We start from the raw sequence: 10,841 nt of genomic DNA, 5'->3' as shown, positions 1-10,841 counted from the left end.
CAGTAATGTCCCGATGTCACCTGGAAGCACTGTGGTGGAGCCCACTTCGTCCAGGTGTGTCCCCCGAGGTATCATGGTTGGCAGGGTGGTCACACCTTTGTGGGGAGATGGCTGGACTCCGATGAGAGTGACGAATGTGACTGAAAAGCCTCTCACCCTAAAAAGAAACTGCAAGCTAGCAGATGTCTCTCCCTGCATCGCCGCCGAAGACTTCACACTGCTGCAGGGCTCCTGTCAGCAAGAGAATGACACAGACAAGAAAACACAGGACCAACAAAACACTGTTCATAACACTGACCTGAAACAGAGACTGAAAGACCTTGGCTTGGGAGACGTCGACATTGATGGTTGTCAGGTGAGCCCCGCTACCAAGAGTCAGCTGGTGGTGATGCTTGAAAAATATCAAGATGTGTTTTCAAAACACCATCTTGACTGTGGAGAAGCCAAAGGCTTTGTGCATAGGATACGACTCACAGACGACCGCCCCTTCCGCCTCCCATATCCCCTCCAGCTCACTATCAAAAACTGCGCCAGGTCCTCACTGAAATGGAGGAGCAGGGAATCATCCGAAAGTCAGTAAGTGAATTTGCTTCCCCCCTCGTGATGGTTTGGAAAAAGAATGGTGACCTCAGGATATGCACAGACTTCCGATGGCTGAATGCGAGGACCATTAAAGACGCTCACCCTCTGCCTCATCAGGCGGACTGTTTGGCTGCCCTCGGTGGGAACTCTGTTTATAGTACCATGGATTTAACATCAGGGTTTTATAACCTTTCCATGTATGAAGAAGACAAAAAATATACTGCCTTCACAACACCACTGGGCTTACATGAATATAACCGAATGCCACAGGGCCTTTGTAATAGTCCCGCATCTTTTATGAGAATGATGCTTCGCATTTTTGGTGACCTTAACTTTAGCAGCCTGTTATGCTATTTAGATGACCTCCTGGTCTTTGCCCCATCAGAAAAGGAAGCCCTCAATAGGCTAGAGGTTGTTTTTCAGAGGCTAAGAGAACATAATCTGAAGTTAAGCCCAAAAAAGTGCCACCTGTTGCAACAGTCTGTGAAGTTCCTCGGTCATATTATCGATGGTGATGGGGTTGCTGTTGACCCAGGAAAAGTGGAAGTGATTGTCAAAATGACAAAGAAAGACTTAATGGAAGATGATGGCTGCACGCCTTCAGTTCGGAGAGTAAAGTCATTCCTTGGTATGATATTTTACGATCAACACTTTATACCGAACTGTTCCTCAATCGCAAAACCTTTGTTTGCCCTCACAGCAGGTCAAAAGCGGAGAGGGAGGGTTGGAAAATCCAATCAGAAGCCAGGGGTTTTCAGAAAACTCAAACCTACAGACTGGACAGCTGACTGTGATTCTTCCTTCCTCAGCCTCAAGGAGAAGCTTTTGAACTGCGCGGTCCTCGCTCACCCGGACTTCTCCAAACCACTGATCCTGTCCATCGACGCTTCTCTCGACGGCCTTGGGGCAGTTTTGTCTCAGCTCTCAGAGGGTGAAGCCAAGGCTCGTCCAATCGCCTTTGCAAGCAAGAGTCTCACTGGCTCACAAAAGAGGTATCCTGCTCATCGTTTGGAGTTTTTAGCGTTCAAGTGGAGTGTTTGCGAAAAATTTAGTCATTGGTTAAAGGGTCAGTCTTTTACAGTATGGACTGATAATAATCCATTGACGTACATAATGACCAAGCCGAAACTCGACGCATGCATAACAGCGATGGGTGGCAAAACTATCTCCATACATATTTGACATCAAACACACCCTGGAACAAAAAACATTGTGGCGGACGCCTTGAGTAGGGACCCCTTCACCAGGTCGGTGAGTCAAAGGTTGATGAGTGAGCCGTACAAGGATCTTTTGGCAGAGGCTGAGGGGACAAAGGAGGAAGGAGTACAGGATGTTTTTCGGTGCAAGGTTCAATGTCTTCAGATAAATGAGCCATGCTCTGTGACCACACATGCTCCTGGTTGTAATCGAGTTGGAGGTCAGGGCTCTTCTGCTGTTAAGTCCATCTGTGAAGCTCATACTGAGTGGGAAGTGGCTGCAGAGTCTCGAGCAGTACAGTTTCTCAAGGTTCTTCCTTAGATGGTGCCCTCACAACAAGACACACTCCCAGCCCTGTCTCTTGAGGAGCTTCGGCGTAGTCAGGAGTCAGACTCAGACATCCAGGACGTCCTACTATTGGTGGAACGGGGAAATATGCCATCTAGGAGGGAGAGAAACCGATTAGCCTCTAGAGCACGAGCCCTCTGTAAACAGTGGCATCGTCTCAAGGTTCAAGATGGAGTTCTCTATAGAACATTTAAAGAGCCCTCTACTAGACATACAAGGTACCAGTTTGTCTTACCGGCTGCCCTGAAAGTCAAGGCTCTCTCTGGTGTACATGACCTCGCAGGACATCAGGGACAGGCCAGGACCCTGCACCTTGCCAGGCAGCGGTTTTTCTGGCCGCAGATGGAAAGAGACATTAAAGACTATGTGAAATGCTGCCAACGATGTATCCTAGCAAAAAGCCCTGAACCAGCTGCCCGGGCTCCCCTGGAGAGCATCTGCACCACTGCACCCATGGAGTTGGTGTGTATCGATTTTTGGAGTGCTGAAGATAACAAACAGAGGTCAGTGGATGTTTTGGTCATAACAGACCACTTTACTAAGCTGGCTCATGCTTTCCCCTGTGTAAACCAGACGGCGAAACAGGTTGCAAAGAAGCTGTGGGACAATGTATTTTGCATATATGGTTTTCCAGAGCGGATACATTCAGATCAGGGAGCCAATTTCGAAAGCAAACTCATCTCAGAACTCCTCAGTCTCACAGGGGTGGCAAAGTCACACACAACCGCATACCATCCAATGGGAAACGGGCAGACTGAAAGATTCAATAGGACGCTAGGCAGTATGTTACGCTCCTTACCCCTGGCAGCTAAACAACACTGGGCACAACAGATACAGACACTGACTTTTGCCTACAATGCCACCGTGCATGAGACAACTGGGTACGGCCCATTCTACTTGATGTTCGGTCGAGTCCCTAGACTCCCGGTGGACATGGTTTTCAAGCAGGTCTTGAAGGATACCAGTGTGGTTGACTACAACACCTACGCCAGCAAACTGATGACAAGCCTGCATGAAGCTGCTAATATCGCTCAACAACATACAAGGAAAGAACAGCAACATCAAGCCGATGGCTATAACAGAAAGATTCGAGGCACCTGTCTGAATGTTGGGGACAGAGTTCTGCTCGCCAACAAAGCAGAGAGAGGAAAAAGGAAGTTGGCGGACAAGTGGGAGCCCTCAATCTATACAGTTATAGATCGCAATCCCCAAAACCACATCTACAAAGTTCAGGATGAGAGTGGGAAGACCAAGGTGGTACATCGGAACCTGATTTTGGACGTGAGCTTTTTACCAATCTCTGAACAAACCAGTGCAGAACCGGAGCCAGGCACCTCAGATGAGATCAGTGAGTTTCGGCCTCAGCCACTTGATACCTTGAGTGATCTTGCGGATGAAAATCCAGAGGACCAGACCTGCTAATGGGTGTGCAAGTCATCTGATGCTGACTGTGAGTCATTAGGAGAGGACAGGGAGTCAGAAGAGGAGGATGAGACAACGTGTTCCCCAATCAGAGACTCTGATCGGCTGTCACTTGGAAGTTCTGAAGCTAACACTGCAGGCAGTGGAAGCATAGGACAAAGAGAGGAGATCTTACCTCCAAGAGACTCGCCTGGTTCTAGTGAGATTCCCAAGTCCCTTTTAACAAATGAGCAGAATGACCCTTTAACCAGTCTTCCTGACATAAGTGACACAAGACCTTGTGACATCATGCCCACAACAGTGAATGATAGTCAGGCACCTACACAAGATTCAGGGCCCGAGAGACATGTTGTCAGAACACGTACAGGCAGGGTAGTTAAGGCAGTTAATAGACTGATAGAGAATATGGTGCAGAAACCACTACCAAAGGGTATACAAGGGTTCAGAAGAAAGTCCCAGTCTTTGATGACTTTGTTTTAAAGTGGAACAATAGAGGCATAGCCTGGTTTTTTTTGTAGTGTTTTTCAGTAAAAGTACTCTTTTGGTCTAATGTGGGAAATGTTCTCATTGGTGGAATTGTGTACCAAGATTTTATGTGATGTACAAGGCATCATATTAACTAGGAGAGGCAGTAGCCTGATCAACTAGTGTTCTCTCTGAACTTATTATATAAGTAGCTTTATATGCTGGTTTAAGGACTTAGATTCCAGGGGACATCTTGGTTTGAGTGAATTTTGAACATTGTATCCCTTTCATCATTTTCGATTATTGAATACAGTACTCTCCATATGTTCAGGATTTTGGAGAAATTAAGGAGGGGTGAATGTAACAGATAGAAAAAGGAAACAGCATTTTTTGGTATTTTGTTATTTTATATTATTGTTATTAATTTCACCAAAATCCATCACATGATGTGTTTCAGTTTCTTTTTACTTTAAAAATGGATTACCAGTAATATAATTCAAGGTTTTGTGGATTTATTTTTGTATTTCTTTTATATTTACAAATCTGAGCTTTTATTTTGAAAGTTTGAGGATATGACTGTGCGTAGCTTCCTTTCCCTCAAGTCTGCTGTCCCTCGCTGGGAGAGGAGTTATGTGGAGAGGAGATGACCATTGCACTCACTTTGTGTTTCATGTCACCCTCATGCAGGAATAAAAGTGAATGTGAGAAGTTGAACCAGCCCCGTGTCCCATGTCATTGAATGAACGCAGAGTACTACACACACAACAGCGTAGTCGGGACCCTGCAGACCCGTCCCGGCTACACATGCTCATATTTTTCATTTTCATACTTTTCAGTTGGCCAACATTTCTAAAAATCCCTTTTTTGTATTAGCCTTAAGTAATATTCTAATTTTGTGACACACGGAATTTTGGATTTTCATTTGTTGCCACTTCAAATCATCAAAATTAAATGAAATAAACATTTGAATGCATCAGTCTGTGTGCAATGAATAAATATAATGTACAAGTTACACCTTTTGAATGCAATTACTGAAATAAATCAAGTTTTTCAAAATATTCTAATTTACTGGCTTTTACCTGTATATATGTGTACATATGTATGTATATTTATACATACATATACACACATACACACACATATATATATATATATATATATATATATGTCTTAATAAGGTTATCCAAAAAATAGTGCTCGATACCGTAGTAGAGCGCAATATATGTATGTGTGGGAAAAAAAATCACAAGACTATTTCATCTCTGAGAGATGAAATAGTCTTGTGATTTTTTTTCCCACACATACACATATATATATATATATATATATATATATATATATATATATATATATATATATATATATATATATACACATACATCCATGCAGCTGAGCCTATCTCAGCTGCATTCGGGCGAACGGCAGGGTACACCCTGGACAAGTCGCCACCTCATCGCAGGGCCAACACAGATAGACAACATTCACAAGGTTTTTTTTTCCATATAGGATAGAATATATTTATTTATCTTACAAAGGGGAAATTATGTGGTTGCAGTGCATCTTCAAAAAGACCACAAAAAAATCATGTTAAAAGCACATGAAAGCAAGAATGAAACATTAAAGAACACTAAGGACAAAGGACATTAAAAAGAGGATAGAGCTGATGCAACCAGCAGCCACTTCAGCGGAGCCATATCTACATACAGTTATGGGGTGGCTCCATACCAATCGCCCAAAAATGTATTTGATGTCATTTGACATCCATTATGCAAAAAATGTATAATTATTCATATTATTTCATAATATATCATATATTGAAGTGTTTTACGTGCATTTATTCACCACAAATAATTGTATTTAATAAAAAATAGAGAAAGCAACAATAGTAGAAGAACACGACAGGAGCATCTCAATACATTAGAAAGTCTTGTGAAATGTTCATTTATTCACAAAGTGAAACTTTGAGCAAGTTAAGAAACTTTTGTAATATCGTAGATTCACTACACACGCAGATAAAAGTAAATAAAACGTTCGACTTATCAATGCATTATATCTCACAGCCTGTGACAAATGAGTCATATTGCAAGTGAGGATATTGTGATTTTCAGTACTACGATTTTTAACACAAGAGCTGACGAAGAAAGGAAAATACACAAAAAAGTACACAGTATAATACGGATTTCAAGGATGTAGCTCTTTCTGCAGGAGTCTTATAGCAGCGTTAGATAAATAAATAGGTGCCTTAATGCAGTGTTTTTCAACCACTGTACGGTTAAAAATATTTTTTGCAAACCAGTAATTATAGTCAAATTATGTGTTATTGTTGAGTGTCGGTGCTGTCTAGAGCTCGGCAGAGTAACCGTGTAATACTCTTCCATATCAGTAGGTGGCAGCCGGTAGCTAATTGCTTTGTAGATGTCGGAAACAGCGAGAGGCAGCGTCCAGGTAAAAAGGTGTCTAATGCTTAAACCAAAAATAAACAAAAGGTGAGTGCCCCTAAGAAAAGGCATTGAAGTTTAGGGAAGGCTATGCAAAACGAAACTACTTTGTAGCCAGTTCAGTTTTAAACAAAAACTGAATGCTGGACGACAGCAAAGACTTACTGTGGAGCAAAGATGGCGTCCACAATCTATATCCGAACATGACATGACTATCAACAATGTCCCCACAAAGAATCAAATATCAATAATCAAATATTGATTGCTAAAACAAAGTAGATGCGGGAAATATCACTCCAAGGACGACATGAAACTGCTACAGGAAAATACCAAAAAAAGAGCAAAAGCCACCAAAATAGGAGCGCAAGACAAGAACCAAAACACTACACACAGGAAAACAGCAAAAAACTCAAAATAAGTCAGGGTGTGATGTGACAGGTCGTGACAGTACACCTACTTTGAGACAAGAGCTATAGTGATGCATGGTTGTTTATAGTTTAAAGTCATATCCAACAATTGCAACAACGACTTTTTACTGTCAACTGAGTTTCATTTTTTAATGATTTCTGCAGGTGGTGTGTCTCTGGATTTTTTCAACGCAAAAAATGTGCCTTGGCTGAAAAAAGGTTGAAAAACACTGCCTTAATGTACTGTATGATCAAACCCAGCCAGAGTGTAACAAAGGTATTAATGGCTGAAAAGGGATCAGCAAAGTGGGAGGAGCCGGGAAGGTATAAAGTCTGGATTAATTAATGAAGCTTTCCTCGGATCCTTACAGCCTTCGTATTCTGCTCATGTGTGGGCAACAAATTGTCAATGTGTCTGTTAATGGAAATGTCTTTGAGAGAAACTGTCACCGCAGGGTTCCAAACTCTGTAAACGTAAACAGAATGACAGCCATAGTTGTATCTGCCCATTTTTACATCCTATTACAAACCCTGTTTCCATATGAGTTGGGAAATTGTGTTAGATGTAAATATAAACGGAATGCAATCATTTGCAAATCCTTTTCAACCCATATTCAATTGAATGCACTACAAAGACAAGATATTTGATGTTCAAACTCATAAACTTTTTTTTTTTTTTTGCAAATAATAATTAACTTAGAACTTCATGGCTGCAACACGTGCCAAAGTAGTTGGGAAAGGGCATGTTCACCACTGTGTTACATCACCTTTTCTTTTATCAACACTCAGTAAACGTTTGGGAACTGAGGAGACACATTTTTTAAGCTTCTCAGGGGGAATTCTTTCCCATTCTTGCTTGATGTACAGCTTAAGTTGTTCAACAGTCCGGGGGTCTCCGTTGTGGTTTTTTAGGCTTCATAATGCGCCACACATTTTCAATGGGAGACAGGTCTGGACTACAGACAGGCCAGTCTAGTACCCGCACTCTTTTACTATGAAGCCACGTTGATGTAACACATGGCTTGGCATTGTCTTGCTGAAATAAGCAGGGGCGTCCATGGTAATGTTGCTTGGATGGCAACATATGTTGCTCCAAAACCTGTATGTACATTTCAGCATTATTGGCGCCTTCACAGATGTGTAAGTTACCCATGTCTTGGGCACTAATACCCCCCCATACCATCACAGATGCTGGCTTTTCAACTTTGCGCCTATAACAATCCGGATGGTTCTTTTCCTCTTTGGTCCGAAGGACACGACATCCACAGTTTCCAAAAACAATTTGAAATGTGGACTCGTCAGACCGCAGAACACTTTTCCACTTTGTATCAGTCCATCTTAGATAAGCTCAGGCCCAGCGAAGCCGACAGCGTTTCTGGGTGTTGTTGATAAACGGTTTTCGCCTTGCATAGGAGAGTTTTAACTTGCACTTACAGATGTAGCGACCAACTGTAGTTACTGACAGTGGGTTTCTGAAGTGTTCCTGAGCCCATGTGGTGATATCCTTTACACACTGATGTTGCTTGTTGATGCAGTACAGCCTGAGGGATCGAAGGTCACAGGCTTAGCTGCTTACGTGCAGTGATTTCTCCAGATTCTCTGAACCCTTTAATCATATTACGGACTGTAGATGGTGAAATCCCTAAATTCCTTGCTATAGCTGATTGAGAAAGGTTTTTCTTAAACTGTTCAACAATTTGCTCACACATTTGTTGACAAAGTGGTGACCCTCGCCCCATCCTTGTTTGTGAATGACTGAGCATTTCATGGAATCTACTTTTATACCCAATCATGGCACCCACTTGTTCCCAATTTGCCTGTTCACCTGTGGGATGTTCCAAATAGGTGTTTGATGAGCATTCCTCAACTTTATCAGTATTTATTGCCACCTTTCCCAACTTCTTTGTCACGTGTTGCTGGCATCAAATTCTAAAGTTAATGATTATTTGCAAAAAAAAAAAGTTTATCAGTTTGAACATCAAATATGTTGTCTTTGTAGCATATTCAATTGAATATGGGTTGAAAATGATTTGCAAATCATTGTATTCCGTTTATATTTACATCTAACACAATTTCCCAACTCATATGGAAACAGGGTTTGTATCTGTAGATGGCAAAAAGAAACGCGAATAAGTAAGAACAAGTCATAGAAATGCCTATTTTTGGTTACATGCACACACTTAAAAAAAGCAGTTACACATGTTTTGTCAAAGCATCTTCCTGCTGGAAAATCTTGAGTGAGGCAGCGTTCTCTACTGGATTCATAGATGCAGAACTGTTGTTTTCCACTGCACTGTCACCACTGTTTATTTAAGTCAGAACTAACTATTTACAATTTAAAGGAGAAATCAGAAAACACAAAACGCAACATAAGTTAAAGTTAAAGTACCAATGATTGTCACACACACACTAAGTGTGGCGAAATTATTCTCTGCATTTGACCCATCACCCTTGATCACCCCCTGGGAGGTGAGGGGAGCAGTGAGCAGCAGCGGTGGCTGCGCCCGGGAATCATTTTTGGTGATTTAACCCCCAATTTCAACCCTTGATGCTGAGTGCCAAGCAGGGAGGTAATGGGTCCCATTTTTAAAGTCTTTGGTATGACTCGGCCGGGGTTTGAACTCACGACATACCGATCTCAGGGCGGACACTCTAAAGTGACAAAAAGTGTGTTTGTTATACAGTTTGGTCCAGAGGTATTGTCGGTCCCTATACCATATTTTTTGGACTACAAGGCGCATGTAAAAAAAAGCCTTTCATTTTCTCAAAACCCGACAGTGCGCTTTATAACCTGGCGTGTGACAGTTGCGATAGCCAATCAGATCACGAGTTGTTGTCAGTAAGGCCTTCTAGCTGGCCTAAGGCAGATATATAGCGATGTTACGAGCCAGGTAACATAAGAACTCAATTACCCAGCATGCCACAGTAGTGAAGAACATGTGCAGTAGCCCCGTTTAGGTTGTTGAACGTAGACATGCCGGCAGCTTGAGGTTATCGATGAGCACGCTGTGGAGTAAACTTTTAAGAACTCAGCCAACACGCCTCGTCTGCATCTTTTCTGATTAGACAAGACAGCACATATATTTGCAAGGCCATTTTCAAGAAGGATATTTAAAGATAAACTACATCTTGTGAGACGATGTCGGCCAACCCCGGAAGCTAGCTCAGCTGTCCCGGCGATGAAATGTGAAAATTAGAGGGAAATAAGAACTCATGATCCAAAGCATACCACATCACAAGGAAGCAGTATTATGGGATGGTTGCTAAAGGAACAAGCGCACTAGTGTTGATTACTGATTGACTGCTGACAGACTTGACAAGCTGAGAGTGAGGTGATTCTAGCCGTATTCTCTGCTCACATTAAACTGAACTGATAGGATGGCGCTCTGAAAAGCAGATGGATAATGACCCAACAACACAGGACATATTTTATCAATATCAGTGACCTGATCTTAATCCAATATACAGTAGTAGTAGACCCTCAAACGAGCAGCAAGTAAAGGTGAATGCTGCATGACTACACTTTTATTACATCTTGTTTTATTTATAGGGCATTATATAAATATAAAGACAAAATTATTCATCTGTAGGCTAGAGGTTTTTTTTGTATTTATTTTCAACTGTAGTTTACCTCTGTATTTAGGACAAAAGCATGGCAAGTAAGTAGGTTAACATAGGGTTAATTTAAGGTCAATGGAACCTTTATCTCATGGATGGCACACACCCTAATCCCCCTTTAAAGGGGAACACTGCGAGGATACAGGGATTATTGTAATCATCTTCTTGTCTTTTACCTGCTTTATATTGTTGTTTTTTTAAACATGGATGTACAATGGAACCGTTGCCATGAAATAATTCCAGTTACCATGAGGAGCATCCTGGCAATGGTGGTGCGAGTGCTTCTGTACACCCACACGGTGCAAGCAGAAAGTGCTGCCCACAGAGTCATGTCTGCTCACAAAACACACATTTTGTAACTTCT

Source organism: Nerophis lumbriciformis, linkage group LG14 (assembly GCF_033978685.3).
Source record: "Nerophis lumbriciformis linkage group LG14, RoL_Nlum_v2.1, whole genome shotgun sequence".
Lineage (NCBI taxonomy): Eukaryota > Metazoa > Chordata > Actinopteri > Syngnathiformes > Syngnathidae > Nerophis > Nerophis lumbriciformis.
The sequence above is the reverse complement of the archived record's forward strand: the minus strand, read 5'-3'. Positions refer to the sequence as shown.